Source organism: Balaenoptera musculus, chromosome 5 (assembly GCF_009873245.2).
Source record: "Balaenoptera musculus isolate JJ_BM4_2016_0621 chromosome 5, mBalMus1.pri.v3, whole genome shotgun sequence".
In the NCBI taxonomy this organism is placed as follows: domain Eukaryota; kingdom Metazoa; phylum Chordata; class Mammalia; order Artiodactyla; family Balaenopteridae; genus Balaenoptera; species Balaenoptera musculus.
Window position 1 is genome coordinate 36,949,390 of NC_045789.1, and position 12,880 is coordinate 36,962,269.

The following is a 12,880-nucleotide window of genomic DNA, read 5'->3' on the forward strand; positions in this document are numbered from 1 at the left end:
GGAACTTCTCTAGACAAGAAACAAAAAAGAAGGAAAAGACCTACAATAACAAACACAAAACATTTAAGAAAATGGGAATAGGAACTTACATATCGATAATTACCTTAAATGTAAATGGATTAAATGCTCCCACCAAAAAACACAGACTGACTGAATGGATACAAAAACAAGACCTGTATATATGCTGTCTACAAGAGACCCACTTCAGACGTAGGGACATATACAGACTGAAAGTGAGGGGATGGAAAAAGATATTCTGTGCAAATGGAAATCAAAGGAAAGCTGGAGCAGCAATTCTCATATCAGACAAAATAGACTTTAAAATAAGACTATTACAAGAGACAAAGAAGGACACTACATAATGATCAAGGGATCAATCTAAGAAGAAGATATAACAATTGTAAATATTTATGCACCCAACATAGGAGCACCTCAATACATAAGGCAAATACTAACAGCCATAAAAGGGGAAATTGACAGTAACACAATCATAGTAAGGGACTTTAACACCCCACTTTCACCAATGGACAGATCATCCAAAATGAAAATAAACAAGGAAACACAGGCTTTAAATGATACATTAAACAAGATGGACTTAATGGATATTTATAGGACATTCCACCCAAAAACAACAGAATATACATTTTTCTCAAGTGCTCATGGAACATTCTCCAGGATAGATCATATCTTGGGTCACAAATCAAGCCTTGGTAAATTTAAGAAAATTGAAATCATATCAAGTATCTTTTCCTACCACAACGCTATGAGACTAGATATCAATTACAGGAAAATATCTGTAAAAAATACAAATACATGGAGGCTAAATAATACACTACTTAATAACCAAGAGGTCACTGAAGAAATCAAAGAGGAAATCAAAAAATACATAGAAACAAATAGCAATGAAAACATGACGACCCAAAACCTATGGGATGCAGCAAAAGCAGTTCTAAGAGGGAAGTTTATTGCAATACACTCCTACCTTAGGAAACAGGAAACATCTCAAATAAAAAACCTAACCTTGCACCTAAAGCAATTAGAGAAAGAACAAAAAAAAAAAACCCCGAAGTTAGCAGAAGGAAAGAAATCATAAAGATCAGATCAGAAATAAATGAAAAAGAAATGAAGGAAACGAAAGCAAAGATCAATAAAACTAAACCCTGGTTCTTTGAGAAGATAAACAAAATTGATAAACCATTAGCCAGACTCATCAAGAAAAAAAGGGAGAAGACTCAAATCAATAGAATTAGACATGGAAAAGGAGAAGTAACAACTGACACTGCAGAAATACAAAGGATCATGAGAGATTACTACAAGCAACTGTATGCCAATAAATTGGACAACCTGGAAGAAATGGACAAATTCTTAGAAATGCACAACCAGCCGAGACTGAACCAGGAAGAAATAGAAAATATGAACAGACCAATCACAAGCACTGAAATTGAAACTGTGATTAAAAATCTTCCAACAAACAAAAGCCCAGGACCAGATGGCTTCACAGGCGAATTCTATCAAACATTTACAGAAGAGCTAAAACGTATCATTCTCAAAGTCTTCCAAAATATAGCAGAGGGAGGAACACTCCCAAACTCATTCTACAAGGCCACCATCACCCTGATACCAAAACCAGACAAAAATGTCACAAAGAAAGAAAACTACAGGTCAATATCACTGATGAACATAGATGCAAAAAACCTCAACAAAATACTAGCAAACAGAATCCAACAGCACATTAAAAGGATCATACACCATGATGAAGTGGGGTTTATACCAGGAATGCAAGGATTCTTCAATACACGCAAATCAATCAACGTGATACATCATATTAACAAATTGAAGGAGAAAAACCATATGATCATCTCAATAGATGCAGGGAAAGCTTTTGACAAAATTCAACACCCGTTTATGATAAAAACCCTGCAGAAAGTATACATAGAGGGAACTTTCCTCAACATAATAAAGGCCATATATGACAAACCCACAGCCAACATCGTCCTCAATGGTCAAAAACTGAAACCATTTCCACTACGATCAGGAACAAGACAAGGTTGCCCACTCTCACCACTATTATTCAACATAGTTTTGGAAGTTTTAGCCACAGCAATCAGAGAAGAAAAAGAAATAAAAGGAATCAAGATTGGAAAAGAAGAAGTAAAGCTGTCACTGTTTGCAGATGACATGATACTATACATAGAGAAACCTAAAGATGCTACCAGAAAACTACTAGAGCTAATCAATGAATTCGGTAAAGTAGAAGGATACAAAATTAATGCACAGAAATCTCTGGCATTCCTATACACTAATGATGAAAAATCTGAAAGTGAAGTTAAGAAAACACTCCCATTTACCATTGCAACAAAAAGAATAAAATATCTAGGAATAAACCTACCTAAGGAGACAAAAGACCTGTACGTGGAAAATTATAAGACACTGATGAAAGAAATTAAAGATGATACAAATAGATGGAGAGATATACCATGTTCTTGGATTGGAAGAATCAACATTGTGAAAATGAATATACTACCCAAAGCAATCTACAGATTCAATGCAATCCCTATCAAACTACCAATGGCATTTTTCACAGAACTAGAACAAAAAAGTTCACAATTTGTATGAAAACACAAAAGACCCTGAATAGCCAAAGCAATCTTGAGAACGAAAAATGGAGCTGGAGGAATCAGGCTCCCTGACTTCAGACTATACTACTAAGCTACAGTAATCAAGACAGTATGGTACTGGCACAAAAACAGAAACATAGATCAATGGAACAGGATAGAAAGCCCAGAGATAAAACCATGCACATATGGTGACCTTATCTTTGATAAAGGAGGCAAGCATATACAGTGGAGAAAAGACAGCCTCTTCAATAAGTGGTGCTGGGAAAACTGGACAGCTACATGTAAAAGAATGAAATTAGAACACTCCCTAACACCATGCACAAAAATAAACTCAAAATGGATTAAAGACCTAAATGTAAGGCCAGACACTTTAAAACTCTTAGAGGAAAACATAGGCAGAACACTCTATGACATAAATCACAGCAAGCTCCTTTTTGACCCACCTCCTAGAGAAATGGGAAGAAAAACAAAAATAAACATTTGGGACCTATTGAAACTTAAAAGCTTTTGCACAGCAAAGGAAACCATAAACAAGACCAAAAGACAACCCTCAGAATGGGAGAAAATATTTGCAAATGAAGCAACTGACAAAGGATTAATGTCCAAAATTTACAAGCAGCTCATGCAGCTCAATAACAAAAAAACAAACAACCCAATCCCAAAATGGGCAGAAGTCCTAAATAGACATTTCTCCAAAGAAGATATACAGATTGCCAACAAACACATGAAAGAATGCTCAACATCATTAATCATTAGAGAAATGCAAATCAAAACTACAATGAGATATCATCTCACACCAGTCAGAATGGCCATCATCAAAAAATCTAGAAACAATAAATGCTGGAGAGGGTGTGGAGAAAAGGGAACCCTCTTGCACTGTTGGTGGGAATATAAATTGATACAGTCACTATGGAGAATAGTATGGATGTTCCTTAAAAAACTAAAAATAGAATTACCTTACGACCCAGCAATCCCACTACTGGGCATATACCCTGAGAAAACCATAATTCAAAAAGAGTCATGTACCAAAATATTCATTGCAGCTCTATTTAGAATACCCAGGACATGGAAGCAACCTAAGCGTCCATCAACAGATGAATGGATAAAGAAGATGTAGCACATATATTCAATGGAATATTACCCAGCCATAAAAAGAAACGAAATTGAGTTATTTGTCGTGAGGTGGATGGACCTAGAGTCTGTCATACAGAGTGAAGTAAGTCAGAAAGAGAAAAACAAATACAGTATGCTAACACATATATATGGAATCTAAGAAAAAAAAAAAAAAGGTCATGAAGACCTAGGGGTAAGATGGGAATAAAGACACAGACTTACTAGAGAATGGACTTGAGGATATGGGGAGGGGGAAGAGTAAGCTGTGACAAAGTGAGAGAGTGGCTTGGACATATATACACTACCAAATGTAATGTAGATAGCCAGTGCGAAGCAGCCTCATAGCACAGGGAGATCAGATTGGTGGTTTGTGACCACCTAGAGGTGGGGGATAGGGAGGGTGGGAGGGAGGGAGACGTAAGAAGGAAGAGATATGGGAACATATGTATATGTATAACTGATTCACTTTGTTATCAATCAGAAACTAACACACCATTGTAAAGCAATTATACTCCAGTAAAGATGTTAAACAAAAAGAAATGATAAAAAGGTAAAGAGAGAATATTAAAAGTAGCAAGGGAAAAGCAACAAATAACATACAAGGGAACTTCCATAAGACTATCAGCTGATTTTTTTCAGCAGAAACTCTGCAGGCCAGAAGGGAGTGGCACAATATATTTAAAATGATGAAAGAGAAAAATTTCCACCCAAGAATACTCTACCCAGCAAGGTTCTTGTTCAGATTTGATGGAAAAATCAAAAACTTTACAGACAAGCAAAAGCTAAAAGAATTCAGCACCACCAAACCAGCTTTACAACAAATGTTAAAGGAACCTGTCTAGGCAAAAAAGAAAAGGCCACAATTAGAGACAAGAAAATTACAAAATGAAAAAGTTTGCCAGTAAAGGCAAACATACAGCAAAGGTAGGAAATCATACACATACAAGCTAGTAAGGAGGTTAAAAGACAAAGCTAGTAAAATCATCTGTATTCAGAGTAAGCAGTTAAGGGATACACAAAAGAATTAGATGTAAAATATGATACCCAAAACAGTAATCATGATAGGAGGAGAGTACAAATGCAGGGATTTTAAAATGCATTTGAAATGAAGAGATCAGCAAATTAAAATAATCACATATATACATAGACTGCTATAAAAAAAAACCTGTGGTAATTTCAAACCAAAAATCTATAATAAATATGCACACAAAAAAGGAAAAGGAATCTAAAGACATAATACTAAACACAGTCATCAAATCACAAGAGAAGGGAAAAAAGAAGAAGAAAGAAAAAAAATGACCTACAAAAACAACCCCAAAACCATTAACAAAGTGGCAACAAAACATGCATATCAATAATTACCTTAAATGTAAATGGACTAATTGCTCCAGCCAAAAGACACAGGGTCACTGAATGGATACAAAAACAGGACCCATATATTTGCTGCCTACAAGAGACTCACTTCAGATCTAAAGACACCCATAGACTGGGAATTCCCTGGTCGTCCAGCGGCTAGGACTCTGTGCTTCCACTGAAGGGAGCCTTGGTTGGAGAATTAAGATCCTGAGAGCCATGAGGCATGGCCAAAAAAAAAAAAAAAAAAGGCACACATAGACTGAAAGTGAGGGGATGGAAAAAAGTATTCCATGCAAATGGAAATCAAAAGAAAGCTGGAGTAGCAATACTTATAGCAGACAAAATAGACTTTAAGATAAAGACTGAAAAAAAAAAAAAAAGATAAAGACTGTTACAAGAGACAAAGACACTACATAATGATGAAGGGATCAATCCAAGAAGAAGATATAACAATTGTGAATATATATGCACCCAGCATAGGAGCACCTAAATATTGAATATATAAAGCAAATATGAACAGACATAAAGGGAGAAATTGACAGTAACCCAATAATAGTAGGGGACTTTAACACCTCACTTACATCAACGGACAGATCATCCAGATAGAAAATGAATCTGGAAACGCTGGCCTTAAATGACCCATTAGACCAGATGGACTTAATAGATATGTAGAGAACACTCCATCTGAAAGCCACAGAACACATTCTTTTCAAGTGCACATGGAACATTCTCCAGGATAGGTCACATGCTAGCCTACAAAACAAGTCTCAGTAAATTTAAGAAAACTGAAATCATATCAAGCATCTTTTCAGATCACAACACTTTGAGACTAGAAATCAATTATAAGAAAAAAACTACAAAAAACAGAAACACATGGAGGCTAAACAATATGCTACTAAACAATCAGTGGATCACTAAGGATTGAATTTCAAATTGATAAGGCTACACAAAAACTTGATCATGGTTGAATTTTCAATAAAAATAAAAAATTTTTAGATTAATATCATAATTATGATTATTATTATGATCTCATACAGCAGCATTTATTGGCACTTAATAAAGCACTGTGCCAAATACGTTTTATACAAGTTCATTTTGTATACACACAAAATTCGTAAACAGCAGCTTCAATTTCCAGATGAAGAAATCAAGGTTTTAAAATGATAAGTATCTTCCCAAGATAACACAACTAGTAAGTAGAAGCGCTAGGATCTAGACACAAGTCTCTGCTGTATATTTGTTTAATCATTTATTTAATCATTGTAATTTTGTTAGGATGTTATCCTAACAAATGTTCCTAATCATATTAGGAAATATGATTATTTTCCATTTAAATTATTGCATAAATGTACACAGCAATTATGGATCTCTTTCTTCTCTGATGCAGGATGCTATAAGGAAAAATAAGATTTTTCTGTAGAGACAGAATGCTTGGGCTTGAAGGTACTTAGACTCCTACTACCTTTATAAACTTTCCAAGTCATCTAAACTGCCTGGGACTGCTTCCTTATCTATAAGTGTCATTTATGACATCAACTTCAGGTAATATACAAGATACCACTTTGAAACCATTGGGAACTATACACACAGTCTTAGCCTAAGTACAGTTTTAAGAGATACAAATGTGCCCAAGCTACATTTTACAATTTGGAGAGCATTTTCAAGAAATGGAAAACTTAAAAACATTCATATTTTTATTTGTAGAATTTCATATGAGAGAGTGACTATTTTAGAATTTTCAAAAATGACACTCCCAGGGTCTCTGGATCCCAGCTCCCTAGCTTACTGCATTTATATGAAGATAATATTCCAGGGTCTTATAAAGATAAGAGAATGTATATACAAGAATACAAAAAATCCTCAAGAACCGCTATATTGACTCATACACACAATTCTACTTGATTTTCATATTTTGCTTTATAATAGGGAATTCATGACTTAAAGACAAAAATTAATGAGTATGTTCATTATGTAGAGACATAATTTATGTTATTATTGTATTCAAATTGCTATTTTATATTACTGGATAGAATTTAGTATTGAATTAGAAAAAAATTACCTTTAAATATTTCCTGTTTGTATACTAGGTGGTATACTAGAACCTAACAGTATTCTGACTGCACATTCTGGACTTTGCCTAGAGAAGACTACTCAGGAGAGTATAGGTAGTAACTCATTTGTGTCATCTTTACTTTCCCGAATATATGCTGTCTCATACACTTAAATGCATGTGTGGGATTAAAGATGGCTACACATTCTTTGCTACTTCTCCCATTGAATCATGAAGTCTAATATTCTTCCCCTTCAATACTGGTTAGCTTTTCTGATTTGCTTTACCATAGAATGCATAGAGGTAATGTTCAGGAGCTACTTAGGTATTCCCCTGGGCCTCTTGGAACACTCTTTTTGGGGATCCAGAACTTCCATGTAAAGGGTATGGTTCCCCTGAGACCACCATGCTAGAATGGTCATGTGTAGGTGCTCTGGTTGTCCCAGCTAAGTCAGCCTTCTAGCCCTCCCTACCAAGGTGGCAGACATAAAATTAAAGCCAACTTGACCCTCCCAACCAGACCATGCCCCAGGTGAATATTACTTACTGACCTCAATCAATGCCATGGGCAACCGAAGAATTGCCAGTAAAGCATTACTCAAATCATGATCTCGTCCCCACAAAACCATGGGATATTATAAAATGGTTCTTGTTTTAAGTCATGAAGTTTTGGGTTAGCTTATTATGAAGCAGTAGATAACTAGAACAGTGCATAAAAGGTAATAATTGCATATTAATGCCAGAACTCTTAAATTTCCATAAATCAGTAATAAACTACCACTACTGATAGTTCAGTCCTTACACATAGTTATTGTACACTAGATATAGATAACCACACTATGGTAAATAAATACTATGCACAAGAATGTTTGTATCTCACAAAGGGCACTGAATTTTATTGTAATTCCTCTTATATTCCATAATGGCAAGATTATCTAAATAACCTAAATAATATTAATTTGTAGTCTTACAAATAAACCAAATTAACTAAAATAATGGTTATCTCAGATGCAGTGAAAGAGGCTTGCTTATGCCCATAAGCCACTACTTGCACGTCACTCAATACAACTGTATGTTAAGTTAAAGGAATATCTGGGTTAGAAAGAACAGTAAGACTCTCAAAATTCATAAACAAGGTGTTTTAAAAAATATGTCATGGAATTGTCTTCAGGGACAATTTCCTTTCTTTGCTTCTGTATGAATAGGTAAAATATTTAGAAATGTTTTCTTATTTTTCCACACAGCCTAAGGTAAGAGGAGTAAATATGAGTTGTAAAGAAAGCTCCATGGTGCACACAGGGACACCAAATCTTTTCTTTGCCTTTTCTTTTTTGCCTTGGCCTATAAAGAAACTAGCTTGGAACCAAGTATCTATCAGCAGCTCTAGACCTAACAGGATTAATAGATTTCAGAATTTTCCAAGTTTCCTTGGAATCTATTTTCCAAATTTAGTTTGGGTTCAAGTTCCTCCATGAAAATTAAGGATCCTAAAGAAAGCAAACAAAATGTATTTATTTTAAACAATATATCTTTTTGATCAAATCTCCTGTATAATAAATGTCAAAACATATAGGTAGGTAATAGAATTGTTTGAATATTACAAACAATGCTGGTCAAATGTCCATTGGCTGAGATCCATAACAGATAGTGGTTTCAGTTTTAAAGTAGATAAGATTCATTAACAGTTATATTACAAGCAGGGAGACAAAAATAGTAAACGTAAGCAACAATAATGTCAAAATGGTAAGAGTTAAAAAGTATAGAACTAAAATATCACTTGAAGTTGGTAGCTAATCTGTTACAACACACTTTCTACTGATCCTGATTGTTAGAGTGATATTGTGAGTCAGGCTTTATATAAACATGATTAATGAAATAAGAGAGTGGAATCAATATTACGCTCTGATTCAGAAAACTTGGAGTGGCAAAAATGTGTTTTAACAAGTCTTCCAGGCTAATTCTGATGCATGTTAAGATTCTGGCTTAGACTGTAACTACTTCTACAAAGATCACAAAGTCAAATACTTAAAACAAAGATCAATAGTTGCATTAAAGCTCCTTTCCTTCTAAAAATTATCTTCTTAGGATACTAGCATGTATGACCATTGTTGAACAGACTCTCCTGATCTTCAAGTGGAATATTTGCCTGTAATTTGTAAAGAAGCAGACTGTCCTAGAGTTGAAAGGGATGCTCAATAAGCTGAAAGGTATATAATTGAGAAAAAATAAATTATTGACATTTTTTCAAGTTGAGGTATATTAGGAGTTCTATTTCCCCTTGGATATAGAAAGCTGGGACTAGTGTTCCTTCTACCCTAGCAAGAAAACCTATGTAAAGTAAAAAAATCACAACTTTGCTGAACACATCAAAGAGCCAAAGTCACTAGTCAACCAAGTAGTATCAAATCCACTGACTCTCAGCCCCTGCCAAGGAGAGATGAGACACGAGCATGTCACCAGTGACAGACTACAGTTAGAGGAGATGCTGGGTGCCATATAACTAGGTTAGATGCATTCAGCTACAATTGTAATGTATTGTAAAGGTCAGCTGTGGACTAGAGTATAGCACCCTAGGAGCTGTAGACACAGGAGTTTGCACCCACTTGCAGGCTCTTCTCCATGGACTTCAATCTCCTGCTCATGAGAAAGACTGTGGGAAGAGCAGGAGTTAGGCAAGTGCCTTTCTTGGTGTTGCAGGCTTGGAGGGGGAAGTGGTCACTGCTGGGAGAAAAGCATGAAGTCCTGTTGCAACCCTTCTCTGGAAAAGAAAATAAGCCTCTGGGGGAGGAGCAGAAAACCTGTCACCACCAGGGCAAACATGCAGACCCACTGTAGCCACAGGAAAGCTTAAACAAACAAACAAACAAATAACACTTCCAACCCTGGGGAAGTCTTGGACTCAGGAGCCTACACCAATAATATCAGAGACCTGCTACAACTGGGAGAGGGAGAAGAAACTCTCCCATGGAAGACCAACCAGAGATAGATGGAGTTTGGCTGCCAGGAAGAGAAGAGGCAGAACCACTGAGAAAGGCTATTTCTAAGACCTAGAAACACAGATCCTGTCTAAGGTAGAGAACCCCTTGTCCTCACCACCAGACTACCAAGCACCAAGCAGTGTGTAACTGAAGTCTATCACTGGTTGAGGGAAAAAAGTGTGAAGAGGGATACAGTTTGTGGTAGAAATGAAAGCGGAAGCTAAAGGTAAAGGAGAAACATTGAGAAAATGCATCTGAAATTCCAGCCTTCAATCTAAGAGAAAGGAATTAAAAGCCAATGATTCACTGAAGGTAATCATAGGAACAAGACAACCCAAACTCAGCTAATTACTGACTATATTCACTCAACAACATCCCTTCCCACATACACACATTCACTAACAGCCTAACAGAAGAGATGTACCCATTTCCAGATATAAAGTCTCTACTGTTAAACACAAAATATCTGATGTTTAATCAAAAATCACATGACACACAAAAAGGCAAGAAGAAAAGCACAGTGTTAAGAGAGAAAATAATCAACAGAGCAGACTCAAACATGACCCCTATGTTTAATCTATCAAATGAGAAATTTCAGCAGAGATGGTGTTATGAACTGAATTGTGCATCCTGGCCAAACTCATGCATTGAAGCCCTAAACCCAATGTGACTGCATTAGGGGACAGGTCCTTTAGGGAGGTAATCAAGGTTAAATGAGGTCATAAGGGTGAGGCCAGATCCCACAGGGCTAATGTCCTTATAAGAATATGAAGAGACACCAGAGCACGTACTCTCTCTCTCTCTGTCTCTCTCTCTTCATATGTACACACAGAGGAAAGGCCAAGTGAGGACACAGTGATAAAGCAGCCATCTACAAGTCAGGAAAAGAGGCCTCACCAGACACCAGTCCCCACAGCTCCTTGACCTTGAACATCTAGCCTCCAGATCTGTGAGAAAATACATTTTTGTTGTTTTAGCCACTCCATTTGTGGTATTTTGTTATGGCCACCTAAGCAGACTAATACACATGAAAAATCAAATGGAAATTCAAGAAATAAAAAAAACATGATAAGGGAGATAAAGAATACCTCTGTCAAACTCATAAGTACACTCAAGACAGCTGAATAGACAATCATTGAACTTGAAGATCAGTCCATAGAAATAACCCAAGCTTAAAACCAAAAAGAGTGGCAAAAAAATAACAGAATTCAAGAGTTATGGGATAATACGAAACAATCTCACATATGTGTAATTTGAATCCCAGAAGAAGAGAGACAATAATGCAGGAGAATTTTGTCAAAAATAATGGTCAAAAGTTTTCAAAAATTCATGGCAGACATCACAACATAGATGCAAGAAATTCAGAGACTTCTCAGAAGGATAAATTACTAAACAGATAGACAGACAGACGGACACACACACACACACACACTCCCAGATACATTATATTCAAAGTGCTGATAAAAAAATGTTGAAGGCAGCCATCAGAGAAAAGAATCATTATTTCCACAGGAATAAAATTAAGATTTACCACAGACATTAAAAACCATGAAGGACAGAAAATAGTGGAGTCAGGTATTTAAAGTGCAGCTGGGAAAATAAAATTGCTATCTTAGAATTTTATACCCAATGAAAATATCTTTAAAAAGTGAAACTGCACAGACATACTCTACACACAATATAAAAAGAAATTCTTCAGGGAGAAGGAATATGTTACCAGATGAAACTTGGATGTACACACACACACACAAAAGTCTTCAGGAAAATCCATTTTCCCAACTCCCTTAGCTATTGCACTGCTGAAAAGAATGCAGCCTTTGCATCTCAGCCCATAAGCTTCAGAGAGTGATCATCTCAGTCAGGGTCTTCAACAGGACTGGAAAGCAATCAAATCCTACAGTGCTGTTATCTTAGCACCTAGCATCCTTCCAAAGAGTGGCTGAAATGAATTGATGTCTCTGTTCAAAAAGTCATTTACTGATATCTTACAAATACGGTGATTGGAAGGAACTCCATAATAGGAATATGAATATTTCAGTGACAGTCTCTAATAACATTATTATTATGTTGCATATGAATAAGATGTCTTTATTGGCCAAAAAAATCCACTGAAGGAAAGGGTTCAAACAGACTTTCAAAATTAACTGGACTGGTCCAGTAAGCTACAGTGGACTGGTAGCCTCATTCTCAAGACAATTTCTTGTCCTTTATTATGGTTCTTCTTAGACTGTCCTGAACTTTGCTAGTTGGCATTCCTTCCTGCTTTTGACAACAGCATACTTCAGAAAATTGTTAAAATTTCTATATTCCTATGATTCTATTTCTTTAAATTATATTCTTCAAGTATGTACTGTCAGATGACCAGGACAGAATGCAAGACTCATAGAATACAGGAGAGAGGACATATATTACATTCATATTTGAATTTGGAAGAAGTCTAACAATAATGGTACTCATCTAAAGAGGGCAACTACATTATGCAAAAATAATATTCCATAAACCATCAGACAAACTTAGTTTTATTATAAAAATACATATGCTTTGTATATGAGTCATATAGAATTGACACAACCGATAGAATTTACTATGCTGCATTGAAATGAATACTTATTGCTTTCTTGCTGAATATCTGATATTTTTGTTCATTTATATCTCCATTTGGAAACATTATTTCAATAATATATTAGGAAGTAGAACATACTGTTTTGTAGTAATTTTGGTAATGCCTTTTAAAGCATCCCATCCAGGATAAGAAGACTGTACAA

At 35.7% G+C, this 12,880-nt stretch overlaps 1 protein-coding gene across 3 annotated transcripts in view; it reads right to left on the minus strand.

Annotated features, from left to right (window-relative positions):
- Positions 1-12,880, minus strand: part of TLL1 (tolloid like 1) — a 225,937-nt gene that overhangs the window by 20,567 nt on the left and 192,490 nt on the right. The window lies entirely within an intron of this gene.